At 46.4% G+C, this 15,262-nt stretch overlaps 1 protein-coding gene across 1 annotated transcript in view; it reads left to right on the top strand.

Annotated features, from left to right (window-relative positions):
• Positions 1 to 877: 877 nt before the first annotated feature.
• LOC141080595 (granulocyte-macrophage colony-stimulating factor receptor subunit alpha-like) overlaps positions 878 to 15,262 on the top strand; it is a 130,766-nt gene continuing 116,381 nt past the window's right edge. The window contains exon 1 of the mRNA XM_073565922.1: positions 878 to 955. The gene's annotated coding sequence lies outside the window, so the exon portion shown is untranslated. The remainder of the gene's footprint in view (positions 956 to 15,262) is intronic.

The raw sequence follows: 15,262 nt of genomic DNA on the forward strand, positions 1-15,262 counted from the left end.
TTCTGTCTAAAAGGCTTTATTGGATGGTGCTTATCGCAACCGAGCACCACCGCTGATGTATACTGTAGCCTGTGTATAATGCCGTCAGATGCAGACTGCCAATAGGAGTGTATCTCTGATGATATGATTAGATACCCAGCTCATCAAACTGTATCACACATGATAGGATTAGATACAGGGGTAAGTGAACTGTAGCACACGTAATAGGAGAAGATGCTCAACACAGAGAACAATTGCTTGGATCTGAGCAGAGCCGTCATATACTGTAATTGCAGTCACAGTAATGAGTGCTCACCGGGTCCGGGAACCAGCACTATGGCGGTGATTTCATCCAGTGACATGTACTCACCGCTGGCTGAAGTCACCAGCGGCGCACTGGTACCCGAACATGGTGTGGCTTTGCACACGCAGCAGTAAAGGGTCATTCAGATGTCTGTGCATCATGGACAGCAAAGCTGAGTCAGTGTTCAGAGAATGATGCTTACACTACAGTGCTCTGAACACTACTGGTGACAGTGGCAGTGGGCACAGGTCGGGCAGCCTGACATTATACTACTAATACCAATCTGTTCTCACTGCTCGATGAAGCGCTCTGACACTTTACAAACCAGTGAATAAAAATTGCAGCTCCACCACAGTGGCTACTGGAAAAAAAAGATTATTAAAAAAATAAATGTTAAAACAGTACTTTTTATTTTGCTTAAAAAATAATTGATTATATAGTAATATTTAATGAATAATTATGAATGCAAAAATAAAAAATATTACACATTCCCTGTAATATAGTAAGGTTGAGTGGGAAGGATTCGAAAAAAGTCACTTCTGCATTTGTGGTTATAAGCAAAATTTGGGTGATTTTGCAATGGTGTCAGTCTCAGAATAGACAGCCCATATGGATACCCCTCTGTCAGACCAACCCAGCAAGTTGTTATGGAGAAGGGATAATGCACGAAAGGTAAGACAGTAAGACTTTATAATGGATTTTATATTTAGGGAGATAGAATATTTTGGTTTGCTGCTGAATGGTTGCTGTCTCCCAGGTGCAATGATTCGCCATACAGTGAAACTAGTGGATAAATTATTGGGGACTGAGTTGTTGATGTCCCGATTGTCTTGGTTCACATGTGAGCCAATGGCAGAATTGTGAAAGGTCATTAAGTATAATTTAAACAATTTAGGCTGAAGGGAAAGGTTGGATTCTCTGGAGGAGTGCCTCTGCTATGCACAACACCAAAGACAGCATGTGCTTAGGGAATTATATGCAGAATGCCTCGATGTAGGCAGGAGAACTCCAGCACTTCTAGCACTGAACTGGATTTTCATTGAAGTAAAAACCACTGTATATTCTGAAGATAATTTGCCCTTGAATAGAAAGGATTTGTTGTGATGTGTGAGAGATAAGTCTGACAGGTGGCACAGTGTTCAAATTAGTGTAAAGGACAAGGGAAAAAATATAAGGAGAGACAGCAAAGAGAGAGTGATCAGGATATATTTGCCAGGTGAAGATATAAACTGTGGAGGGGGAATAATGGCTGTGGAGACAAATATCTATGTGTTGTATCTCTGATGTGTTGACGATTCTTAGTTTTTGGTTTGCAAGTAAACTTTCCTAAGTAACTCTTGTTATTATGTGCCAATTTTCATCAAGATTGCAGAAGACAAGCATCACATCCCATGATCCTAGATCATAATCAGCCATTGCCTCGTTCTAATTGTTCCATTCAACTCAATTTATGAGCATTTCTAATTTCAGCGTTAAATCAGTAAATGCTGTTAGCACTGGCGCAGCATGGGTTACCAGTGCCAAGGGAAAAGCAAGTATTATCCTAGCCCTAAAACTAACCATATCTCTAACCCTAGCATTATTCCTAACAGTCCTTGCCCTAAATTTATTCCCAACCCTAACCCTTTTCTTAACTTTATCTTTATCTATAAGCCTAAATCTACACTACTCCTAACCCTATACAGGATTAGAAAAAGTAAATAAAAGCAATAACAATATTATTTTGTTTTAGTGTTCCTTTTCTTTTGTTTGTTTTTTTTACTTTTACTGGGGAACCTTTTTCTGGATTTAGGAAAGCTTCCTCAGCAGGTCTATGTCTCTCATTTCACAAACTTGCAAATGAGAAGAACATTAAACTGTTGTAGAGCAAAGTGCTGCCTTAGTGATCTCTATTGCTGCCTATACAGAGCACAGCAGTTGAGATTAGATACATTTGTCATCTGCTACTGCACTCTGAGAATTCATACCCTGCAAATTGCAATATTGCAAAGCCTCCAATTGCCCTGAAAAACATTTGCAGCACTCTGAGGAATCCTGCTACTGTACCCAACCTCATTTTAGCTCTTTATCATAAACAGCCTAAGTGTCACAGTGATCTAACCATAGAAATGGACAGTAAAGGCCCCGTCACACAGCAATCTCAATAGCGATCTTGCTGCTGAGTCACAAGTTTTGAGACACAACAGCGATCTCACAGCGAGATCGCTGTGTGTGACAGCGATCAGCGACCGGCCCCGTGCCGGTATCGCTGATCGCTGCAAGAAACCTCTGGACATTTCTTTTGTTGCTGATCTCCCGCTGGCCAGCACGCATCGCTGCGTGTGACAGGCGGGAGACCAGCGATCAGCTGGTAACTAAGGCTAGTTTCACACTTGCTTTTTTTTGCAGCGCGTTTTTCCCGCAAAAAAACGCATTAAAAAAACGCATACAAATGCATACAAACGCTGCGTTTTTTTCCAGCATTTTAATGCGCATGCAGGAAAAAAACGCAGCGTTTTTGCGCGTTTGTATGCGTTTTTTGTGCGTTTGCGTTTTTTTACAGATTTTGGAAAAACCCCACAAAAAAGAAAAAACAACCATTCAACAACACACAAGACCAATGGGACTTCATTGTGGGTGTGGTATGTTAATATATATACACCCTGTCTACAGTATTCTTCACATTTGCTTGATTCTTCTCGTGACCATGGATCTGCGCTGGAAGAGTTTTCACTTCAACTTGGATTTGGACATCGCGATGGCTCAGGCGTATGCAGTTGCTTGCCATGAACAAAGGAAGAGAGAGAGGCAGCGAAGACGGCGGCGTATGTGGATACATCCGATTGTTGAACTCCGGGAGAGCCGTGGGGCATACCATACCCTCTACAGCGAGCTCCAGTCAAACCCGGAGAAATTTACAGATTATATCCGGATGTCCCACGAAAGTTTCATGGATTTGCTTGCTCGTGTCCAACAATCCATCCGGAGACAGGACACACAGCTCCGTCGTGCGATTCCTCCTGAGGAACGGCTACTGGTGACATTACGGTATGTTTTAAAAACAAAGGGGTGTGGTCTGATGTTTTTTTTTGTAAATTTAGTATTCAAAACCTTGGGTAATTAGTTTTCGTGAATGTACTAATATTTTTTTTATAGTTTTTAAAAATAATATACATAAATATTAATTTTACTTCTTTGTCTGTTCACAGATTCCTGGCGACTGGAGAAACCCTATCCTCACTACACTTCCAGTACCGTATTGGAATCTCTACCTTGTCTGGAATTGTTGCTGACACCTGCCGGGCTCTCTGGAATGTTCTTTGCCCAGAATTTATGCCCCTGCCCACCGCTGAAAAGTGGATGGAAATTGCTGACAAATTCTGGACAGTATGCAATTTTCCCAACTGTTTGGGAGCTGTTGATGGGAAACACATACGGATCATCAAACCCCAAAGAACGGGATCTGAGTACTATAATTACAAAAAGTACTTTTCAATAGTACTCATTGCAATTGCGGATGCCGGATGTATGTTTGTAGCAGTGGACATTGGAGCATTTGGCCGTGGTAATGACTCGCAGGCTTTTAAAAACTCAGACATGGGCCGGAGGTTGTATGGCAACCAATTTAATTTCCCTATGCCACGGCCTCTTCCTCACACCGAAGCTCCGCCACTGCCCTTTGTAATGGTTGGCGATGAGGCTTTTCAAATGTGCGGAAACTTACTGAAACCCTACTCCAGCCGGGACTTGGACCACACCAAAAAAATTTTTAATTACAGGCTGACCAGGGCCAGAAGAACTGTCGAGTGTGCTTTTGGGATTCTTGTTTCCAGATGGCGAATTCTGGGCACGGCCATTAATCTTAAACTTGAAACAGTCGATGAGGTGGTGAAGGCCTGTGTGGTTCTACATAACTTTGTGATGGCTAAAGAGCACCCGACCTTTGAACTGGACGATGATGCTCCTAACCCATTGCCTGAATTCACTCAGCACACTCTCAGGTCATCCGTTGAAGTTGGCCAAATGAGGGACAAATTTGCGGCCTACTTTATTTCTGATGTAGGACGGGTGCACTGGCAAGATGAAATGGTGTAATGTTGTTGTTTATGGTAATAAAAATCCTTATTTGATACCATTACTGAGTGCACTATATTTTTTAAACTCCGATTAATTAAAAAACTTCCCATGTATAACTGAATTTTGTTATGTTCACACACCTGGGCAGGTAAATACACATACGAGTTAAAATGCAGCATTGCTAGTCTGCGTGAAATATATTGGAATGAGCAAAGCTGCAGGCCATGAATCAGGAAACAATTTTTTTTCAAGATAAAATTGTGCAAATAGTTTAAAACAAAGTATGTGATTTTCTCAAAACACAACACTCAAAACCCAACCCCAATGAAAGTCCATGGGGAATACAAGTCAGCATTGAGTGGATGAATGTAATCTGCTCCATTAAAAGTTATTACACTAGGCCTTGGAATGACTATACTAGGCCGTGGTATTTCAAATATGAGTATACTAGGCCTTGGGGCTAGTAGTATATGTGAAATACCACGGCCTAGTATAGTCATACCAAGGCCTACTGTAATAACTCGATTTTTAACAACTAGCATCTTGTTTCAACAAAAACAAACTGGTGAAACTAGAAAGAAACTTATTTTTTAGACAAGTTTCAACAGTTTGTTTTTCATGAAACCAGATTCTATTTGGTAAAACTAGAGTTATTACACTAGGCCTTGGAATGACTATACTAGGCCGTGGTATTTCAAATATGAGTATACTAGGCCTTGGGGCTAGTAGTATATGTGAAATACCACGGCCTAGTATAGTCATACCAAGGCCTACTGTAATAACTCGATTTTTAACAACTAGCATCTTGTTTCAACAAAAACAAACTGGTGAAACTAGAAAGAAACTTATTTTTTAGACAAGTTTCAACAGTTTGTTTTTCATGAAACCAGATTCTATTTGGTAAAACTAGAGTTATTACACTAGGCCTTGGAATGACTATACTAGGCCGTGGTATTTCAAATATGAGTATACTAGGCCTTGGGGCTAGTAGTATATGTGAAATACCACGGCCTAGTATAGTCATACCAAGGCCTACTGTAATAACTCGATTTTTAACAACTAGCATCTTGTTTCACCAAAAACAAACTGGTGAAACTAGAAAGAAACTTATTTTTTAGACAAGTTTCAACAGTTTGTTTTTCATGAAAACAGATTCTATTTGGTAAAACTAGAGTTATTACACTAGGCCTTTGAATGACTATACTAGTCCATGTTATTTCACATATGACTATACTAGCCCTTGGGTTGGTTTTTAACATGTATTTACCCATCAGTGTGTGTGAGCGGCGCAAACAACATTAATGAAACTTATTAATGGTGAACCACAAATGTAAATTTATTTTTTATCACAAAAAAAAAATTTAAAAATTATTTTTTACGGCGTTTGGGGGCAGATGGTTTCAATTTGGGGGTGTGCAGGGAATATGCAACACTTGCAGTTGAAGACGGTGTTTGAGGGGAAGGGGCAACAAAACTTGTGGGGGAAGGTAGTCCAGTTAAGGGAATTAAACTTGGAACACTTGTAGGAGAGGAAATCTGTTCAGTTACATTAGTTGTAATGGCATGTCGCCGTAGGCTTGTGTGCCTGGACCGACTTTGGCCCAATGCCCGCCTTGATTGATTTCGCCTTGAAGTAGGGGCAAATATGGAATGTAGGTCCCCCGTCTGCTGGTATGGCTGCTGCTGCTGAGGTGGCGGCTGCTGCTGCAGAGGTTGCGGCTGCTGCTGAGGTGGCGGCTGCTGCTGAGGTGGCGGCTGCTGCTGAGGTGGCAGCTGCTGCTGAGGTGGTTGCTGCTGCTGCTGAGGTGGCGGCTGCTGCTGAGGTGGTTGCTGCTGCTGCTGAGGTGGCGGCTGCTGCTGAGGTGGCTGCTGCTGCTGAGGTGGCGGCTGCTGCTGAGGTGGCTGCTGCTGCTGAGGTGGCGTCTGCTGAGTTGGCTGCTGCTGCTGAGGTGGCTGATGCTGCTCTTCTTGTTCAGTGCTCGTCCTTGCAGGAGGACTGGTGGCGGCAGTGATGGCCCAGGTTTGCAGAGTGGTGGTGGCAGGGCTACTACATGTTGTTGTAGCGGCAGGGCTGTTCCATGTTTGCCTAGTGGTGGCTGAGCTCCACGCATGCATGGGATTGGCGGTGGTGCTCCAGACAGGAGCAGCGCTTGCCATGGTGGTGTCGGTGAAGTGACCAGCTGCACTCAGACTTGTGGTGGTGTAACGGTGGGTGTCCAGCCTTTGAAGAGAGGTGTCCGTGCAGTGGTATGCAGCACAAGTCGGTAGTGAGGTGAAGCGAGTCAATGGTGGCACAGGTGGAAAGGACACCACTGACTGCTGACCGTACCGATTATGCTGCATAGCCTGCAAGAAAGCATTGTTGCAGGCCTGCAGCACATTCAGCTGTTGATCAGGACTAAGGTGTTCCGCCATGCCCTTTTCAATCTTACTAAAAAAATGGTGTGCTGGTCTGTTGAGGTCGGCCTCCAGACGGTCAAGGCGCTGTTCTACAGAATTGAAGCGGTGTTCAAAGTGGTTAAAACCACGTTCCATCAGTGCAAAACCGCTTTCAACTCTGTCGGACAGTGACTTGAGGCTGGAATTAAATGTCTCGCTCAAATGCATAAACTCGGGCAAGACATTCCTTTCCAAGGCCCTCTGCCGCTGGCGGGTAGTGCCCGCATAACCAGTGGCAGAGACCTGGGACAGGGGAACACCTGATGGCCCAGCTTCCTGGTCACCAGCTGTGTGTGTGTGGGACCTGCAAGGTGCTTCCTGGCTGTCGGATGGCTGGGACGGGTCAGAGGACGTCCGACGAAGGACCGCTCCAGGGCCAGGTTGCAGGGTGCTGCTCCAGGTGCTGTGGAAGAAAGGAAAATCATTACTACCATGCCTTTACAAGAAGCATCAGCTGTGGATTAGAAAAACACAGATTAATAAAAATAAAAACCCAAAATGTATAATACTTACGATCTTGTGGCAAGGACCGGTCGTAGGAACTGCAACGCGTGATAGTGACGGTATCTAGTTCTGGTCCTTGACGCAGATCCACTGCGAACCTGGCCCTCAGCACGAACATCACTGTTGAAGCGGTCCTTGATCGAACGCCAACGTGTTCGGACTTTGTCCACTGTTGATAAAAAAAAACAGTGCCGTCAAGTACAACAGTCACTGCTTCACAATTTAGCAATACAATACTCAAAGCAGTCACTGTAGACCACGATGACACTGTTGGGTTTCCTGCTAGAATACGCCTAGCACGAAACCCAACAGTGCCGTCAAGGACAACAGTCACTGCGGCACAATGTAGCAATACAATACTCAAAGCAGTCACTGTAGACCCCGATGACACTGTTGGGTTTCCTGCTAGAATACGCCTAGCACGAAACCCAACAGTGCCGTCAAGGACAACAGTCACTGCGGCACAATGTAGCAATACAATACTCAAAGCAGTCACTGTAGACCCCGATGACACTGTTGGGTTTCCTGCTAGAATACGCCTAGCACGAAACCCAACAGTGCCGTCAAGGACAACAGTCACTGCGGCACAATGTAGCAATACAATACTCAAAGCAGTCACTGTAGACCACGATGACACTGTTGGGTTTCCTGCTAGAATACGCCTAGCACGAAACCCAACAGTGCCGTCAAGGACAACAGTCACTGCGGCACAATGTAGCAATACAATACTCAAAGCAGTCACTGTAGACCCCGATGACACTGTTGGGTTTCCTGCTAGAATACGCCTAGCACGAAACCCAACAGTGCCGTCAAGGACAACAGTCACTGCGGCACAATGTAGCAATACAATACTCAAAGCAGTCACTGTAGACCACGATGACACTGTTGGGTTTCCTGCTAGAATACGCCTAGCACGAAACCCAACAGTGCCGTCAAGGACAACAGTCACTGCGGCACAATACAGAGCAGGGAAATACTCACTAAACGCCTTTTTGGCGGATGCTGTGGCGCTGTCCCAGCCATCCATCAACGCTGCGGCCACCTCATTCCATAGCCGCCGTGTCACCACATTGTCCTTGTACAGCCGGTCACGGCTGTCCCACAACGGCGAACGCTCCTGGACCAGGCTGATGAGCTGCTCATTATCCAGGTAGACGTCTTCATCCCGTTGTGGAACCTAGACAAAACACATTCATTAGAATAATCAAATTTAAATTGACTAAAAAGTTACAAAAAAAGAAAAAAAAAAAAGAGTAAAAATAGAAGATAAAAAAAAAAAAAAAACATTACAAATCATTTGATACTTACATTACGTATCACCACCGGGACTTGGCTTCGCTGCTCCTGCTGTTCGCCCTCACTATTCCCGTCCGCAGATGATGATGACGATGTCTGAAAGTTGAAAAAAACGTAAGAGATTTGGAGAAGCAGCAGATATACTTACCAGATGCACGAAAATAATCACCTCACGGTCTGCTTGCGCCAATTCCTGCCGCGATGGGGAATACTCCGATTCTGAAGACATACTGCATGTAAAAATAATAAAAATCATTAGTACATACATAATTTAAAAGGACAGGCATATAATGTAATATACTCACATTCTTCGCTGATATAATGTGTTCTTGGTTGAATGTCTGCTCTTCAATCTGTCTAGTGTAGTAGTGGCAGAGTTTTGGCAGGCACCTCCTTTATATAGCCTTTTTTTTTTGGACTTTAGAAGATTCTAACTAGGATAAAAAGTGGACACCACCCAAAAAACGCTGCGCTAAAAAAGCGCATACCTGCGCATGCCAGTGCGCACGTATGCGCATCCATAGGCTATAATGGCCATTTTTAGCGCAAAACGTGCGCATACGTGCGCATGCGATTTTTTCAAGGGCCAAAAAATGCAACATGCAGCGTCTGGAAAATACCATCGCACAACCCAAAAAAACGCAGCGCATGAAAATCGCATACATGCGCTTACAAGTGCGCAGGTATGCGCACCCATGTTAAATATAGGGGAAAAATCGCATGCGCACGTATGCGTTTTTTTCCAGCGCTAAAAAACGCAAATGTGAAACCAGCCTTACGTACACATCGGGTATCCAAGGGACGTGTGTCCCTTAGATACCCGATGTGTATGTTAGTTACCGGCGCGCTGATGCAGGGAGCTGGTAACTAACATACACATCGGGTATCTAAGGGACGCAAGTCCCTTTGATACCCGATGTGTACGTTAGTTACCAGCTCCCTGCATCAGCGCGCTGGTAATTAACGAACACAGCGATGCCGCGCGCGGGGCGTCGCTGTGCTGATCGCTGGTGAAGCTGTTTGTGTGATAGCTCACTAGCGATCACATAGCGACTTACCAGCGATCCTGACACGTTGATATCGTTGTCGGGATCGCTGGTAAGTTGTTATGTGTGACTCCAACATAACCCAGCAGTAACCAGCGACCTATTTAATAAAACAGTGCACTGACAAACTTCTTTTTTTAATTAATAAATGGTCCAAAATGTCTGTGCATAACACTGATTTATACTGGCTGTAACTGTCAGAGGTAACATCATCATCATCATCATCATGTGACAGAGTCAAGTAATGTGCTATGTACAATGATGAGAAAAAGCGTAACAATGTCTTGCACTTTTGATTTCCAGCCTCCATATCTCACCATCCACTACTGCTTTGAACATGAGACTACCATCATTTTATAGACGATCATCTTGGCTATCTCCTACATAAATTTGACTTGCAACTATTTAGCATATGATCAGTTAAGCAGATACTGGTCATGTTACTGGATTGTTACGGCTTTGCTTCTGGTAATGTAAAAATCTCTCTGTTCCGGAATACTACAAATTACAAACTGAATTCACATTCCCTAATAAGTCAGTGTGTTATTAGGTTGATTTCCAAATGAAAGGTCACTGGTTCGAACAGAGGAACAGGCATAAAGAAGATTTCCCAAGAAAAGAGCAACAACATCATCATCCAGTTCATTGATAGTTGCTTTCCAGCCAGGAAAATTGCCAAACTGCATCATGTGAGTGCCTTGACAGAGGGAAGAATACAAAATGAAGTCCATCCATCCATTCAAAAGACAAAAGGTGGATGTGCAGGCAAAATATTGGAGTCAACAAGTCGGCTCATCACAAGGTCTATCAGTTCTGATGCGACAAACACAGCAGTGGAGTTGGCTTGTATGCTTCCTAATAGTGAGATCATAGATATCTATGCAAGCACAGTGTGATGCTCATTACACAAGACTGGAATGGTGGCCTGAAAAAAGATCTAGCGTCGGCTCGAGTTTGCAAAACAGTATGAAAAATTGACATCAGAATATTGTAAATGGGTGATTTGGATCATGGAGACTAAAGTAAATAGACTAGGCTCTGATGGGTGCAAATGGGTCAGGGAGAAACAAGCAAAAAAGGGGCTAAAGGATCAAGAAATTGAAACAACTATCAAGTTCAGTGGAGAAAGCCTGATAATACAGTATGGGATTGTTTCTCCGCCAAAGGCATTGGATACTTGACCAGGATCAATGGTGGTCTCAATGCTGGGCTATACTGTATGTGAGTATCCTACAAGACGAGTTACTTTGTATACTCGAGTACTATATGTATGAAAAGGATGACATAGTGTTCCAGCAGGACAATGACCCAAAGCATACATCGAGATTGGAGAGGAAATGGCTCAATGACACTTTGGGAATGTGTAGAATAGACCTGAGATCAGATTTCAGTCGAGACATACTTGAATATGATCGAGAACATGCCCAGAATCATTCAGGCAGTGTGGAAAGTCAAAAGTGGATTTACAAGGTACTAACAAAAAAATTAAAATTAAAATTCAGAGTTTTAGGAGCAAAACAGTAACAATACAGTGACATAACAAGAATCTGCATAACTAATCATTTGCTAAATAGTTGCAGTAGTAAACGAGTAGAGATTGTCACGTCCGCCATGTCTGCCATGTCTGTTTGTCTCAAGAACTCCTGGAGCGATGTGCATGCGCATGTTTTGTCTGCTGTCCTGCATGTTCGCTAGAGCTGTGTGCAGACTCACCTCATGTCTGAGCTGCAGGATCCCTGCGTTTCTGCTCTGCCTTCTGTGATCTTCTCGTCATGTCTGGAGTCCTTGATCATGTGATGTTTCTTAAGATCCTGCACTGTCTGGTTCTGCAATCATCTCGTCATGTCTAGAATCCCGGAAGTGCTCCCCTGGTCCTGACCTGGAGGAGGAGGTGCTATGCCCTATATCAGGCCGCCTCTTCCTATGCTCAGGGCCTGATTATTGTGTTGCTTCCCTGCAAGGCTCTGGGTCTGTGGGGTTGCTCCCTCTATTCTGTGCCCTTGCACTTTGCTCTGTAGTGCGTCTCTGCACACGCTCCGTGCTCGTATTCCGCCTTTTGTCTTGTGCCATGTTTGTCTTTGCCTTGCTTTGCCTTGTAGTCCTTCTGCTGTTCTTTGTCTTAGTCTGTTTTGCTATGTCTCGCCTTAGCTATGCTTTGACTTGTAGTCCTTCCTTTGTTCTCTGCCTCGCCTGTTTTGCCATGTCTTGCTTTTGCTATGCTTTGACTTGTAGTCCTCCCTGTGTTCTCTGCCTTGCTATTCCTTGCTTTGTGTTCCTCCCTATGGTCTCAGTCTTTGCTTGCTCTGCCTCGCTCTCTCCTATGGTGCTCTGTAGTGCTCCCTGGCACACGCACCATTTCTCCTCTCCTTAGTGCTCGTTTCTTTGTCTAGTCCCAAGGTCTTCCCTTGGCCCGGCTCTGGGCTTCTGCCTACGCTCTGCTGCTAGACTCTGTCCTCTCTCTGACCTGGCTCTGTTTCTGCCTGTATTCCTTGCCTTGTTCCCTGCCTTGTACTTGCCTTGAACCCTGGCGTGGCTCCTAGCACGCACCCTGCCTTGAACTCTGGCGTGGCTCCTAGCACGCACCCTGCCTTGAACTCTGGCGTGGCTCCTAGCACGCACCCTGCCCTGAACCTGGCGTGGCTCCTAGCACGAAGGTTCCTTTCCCCCCTCCTGTGCCTTAGTCGTGCCTCGTGCTGGCATTACAGCTGTGTGCATTGGCCAGTGTGGAGTGCCCCCTGCGTGGCTCCTAGCATGCACCCTGGCGTCGCTTCTAGCACGCACCCTGCCTTGAACCTTGGCGTGTCTCTACACGCACCCTGTCTTGTGCCTTTGCGTGTCTCAACACGCACTCTGTCTTGTACCTTGAACCTTGGCATGTCTCTACACGCACTCTGTCTTATACCTTGTACCTTGGCGTGTCTCTACACGCACTGTCTTGTACCTTGTGCCTTGGCGTGTCTCTACACGCACTGTCTTATTCTATGCTTTGGCGTGGCTACACACGCACCCTGTCTCGTTTGTGAACCTTGGCGTGTCCCCTACACACGCACCTCGCTTTGAACCCTGGCGTGTCCCCTACACACGCACCTAGTCTTGAACCCTGGCGTGTCCCCTACACACGCACCTAGCCTTGGACCTTGGCGTGTTCCCTAAACACGCACCCTGCTTGGATATCTGTCGTGCCTCCTTGCCTGAACCCTGGTTTGCCTGCCGGATGCCCGGAACCTGCCGACCGTTGCCAGAGGTCCGGAACCAGATGACTGCGGCCTGATGTCCGGAGCTGACGTCCGCAGCCTGATCCCTGGACCCTGTCTGTTTGCCAGCAGTCCGGAGTCCGATGCCATCATGCCATTACCTGTGCCTAGGCGTGCCATCTGGCACGTACCATGTTATGGACCTTGGCGTGCCCATGCGCGCACCTTGCACGTTTTGCTTGTTTTCTCTGTATGTGATCTTGTGTTATTCTAATGAAGATACCTTGCACCTACGTCTAGTCTCGTCTTGCTTCCTGCTCGTCCTTGTCATCAGACATTCATCTAGTGTCCCCTGAGCCGGCCGTCTGGTCCCAGCAGTCGTGGTGGCTCACCCCCTTGGTCTTGCCCCTGACACTCCCTGTATAGGGGGTGGATTCTCACAAGGTCAGCTCGCCCTCGGTGGGTGGGTGCCACGACCCAGAGGGTCCACTCAAAAAATGGGCTCAGCAGGAGCTGAGTCCGTCACAGTTAATCAGGCCATGGACTCCGCTGGTACCTCGGCTACCCGTCTGATGACCCGTCTGTTATAGAATCTGATCTGCTCTGTCTCCTGGACTCTCCTGAATATGGTGGTACCCCGGCCACTCTTCTGATGTAAATCAGACCTGGCCCTTTACCTCTGGACTCATTTGGAAATGATGGCAGCCAGAGTAAGAAGACTTGCTTGTCTAACCGCAGTCCTCCCCACTGGATCTTCATGTCTCGTTAGCGGCTCCTGTGTCTTGACCGGTGCAGGTGTCCGTTTCAGATGTCGGATCAACATTGTTGGAGTGGTTTGTACTAAACTCTGGTTTCTGCCGAAGAAATTTTTTTTTTTTTTCTTCTTTCCAGCCCCGGTGAGAGGGGGCTTAAAGAGGGGGGTACTGTCACGTCCGCCATGTCTGCCATGTCTGTTTGTCTCAAGAACTCCTGGAGCGATGTGCATGCGCATGTTTTGTCTGCTGTCCTGCATGTTCGCTAGAGCTGTGTGCAGACTCACCTCATGTCTGAGCTGCAGGATCCCTGCGTTTCTGCTCTGCCTTCTGTGATCTTCTCGTCATGTCTGGAGTCCTTGATCATGTGATGTTTCTTAAGATCCTGCACTGTCTGGTTCTGCAATCATCTCGTCATGTCTAGAATCCCGGAAGTGCTCCCCTGGTCCTGACCTGGAGGAGGAGGTGCTATGCCCTATATCAGGCCGCCTCTTCCTATGCTCAGGGCCTGATTATTGTGTTGCTTCCCTGCAAGGCTCTGGGTCTGTGGGGTTGCTCCCTCTATTCTGTGCCCTTGCACTTTGCTCTGTAGTGCGTCTCTGCACACGCTCCGTGCTCGTATTCCGCCTCTTGTCTTGTGTTGTCTCTCGTGCCATGTTTGTCTTTGCCTTGTAGTCCTTCTGCTGTTCTTTGTCTTAGTCTGTTTTGCTATGTCTCGCCTTAGCTATGCTTTGACTTGTAGTCCTTTCTTTGTTCTCTGCCTCGCCTGTTTTGCCATGTCTTGCTTTTGCTATGCTTTGACTTGTAGTCCTCCCTGTGTTCTCTGCCTTGCTATTCCTTGCTTTGTGTTCCTCCCTATGGTCTCAGTCTTTGCTTGCTCTGCCTCGCTCTCTCCTATGGTGCTCTGTAGTGCTCCCTGGCACACGCACCATTTCTCCTCTCCTTAGTGCTCGTTTCTTTGTCTAGTCCCAAGGTCTTCCCTTGGCCCGGCTCTGGGCTTCTGCCTACGCTCCGCTGCTAGACTCTGTCCTCTCTCTGACCTGGCTCTGTTTCTGCCTGTATTCCTTGCCTTGTTCCCTGCCTTGTACTTGCCTTGAACCCTGGCGTGGCTCCTAGCATGCACCCTGCCTTGAACCCTGGCGTGGCTCCTAGCACGCACCATGCCCTGAACCTGGCGTGGCTCCTAGCACGAAGGTTCCTTTGCCCCCTCCTGTGCCTTAGTCGTGCCTCGTGCTGGCGTTACAGCCGTGTGCATTGGCCAGTGTGGCGTGCCCCCTGCGTGGCTCCTAGCACGCACCCTGCCTTGAACCCTGGCGTCGCTTCTAGCACGCACCCTGCCTTGAACCTTGGCGTGTCTCTACACGCACCCTGTCTTGTGCCTTTGCGTGTCTCAACACGCACTCTGTCTTGTACCTTGAACCTTGGCATGTCTCTACACGCACTCTGTCTTATACCTTGTACCTTGGCGTGTCTCTACACGCACTGTCTTGTACCTTGTGCCTTGGCGTGTCTCTACACGCACTGTCTTATTCTATGCTTTGGCGTGGCTACACACGCACCCTGTCTCGTTTGTGAACCTTGGCGTGTCCCCTACACACGCACCTCGCTTTGAACCCTGGTGTGTCCCCTACACACGCACCTTGCCTTGCACCTAGTCTTGAACCCTGGCGTGTCCCCTACACACGCACCTAG

This window comes from Dendrobates tinctorius, unplaced genomic scaffold, assembly GCF_039654945.1.
Source record: "Dendrobates tinctorius isolate UK_male_01 unplaced genomic scaffold, ASM3965494v1 ptg000016l, whole genome shotgun sequence".
Lineage (NCBI taxonomy): Eukaryota > Metazoa > Chordata > Amphibia > Anura > Dendrobatidae > Dendrobates > Dendrobates tinctorius.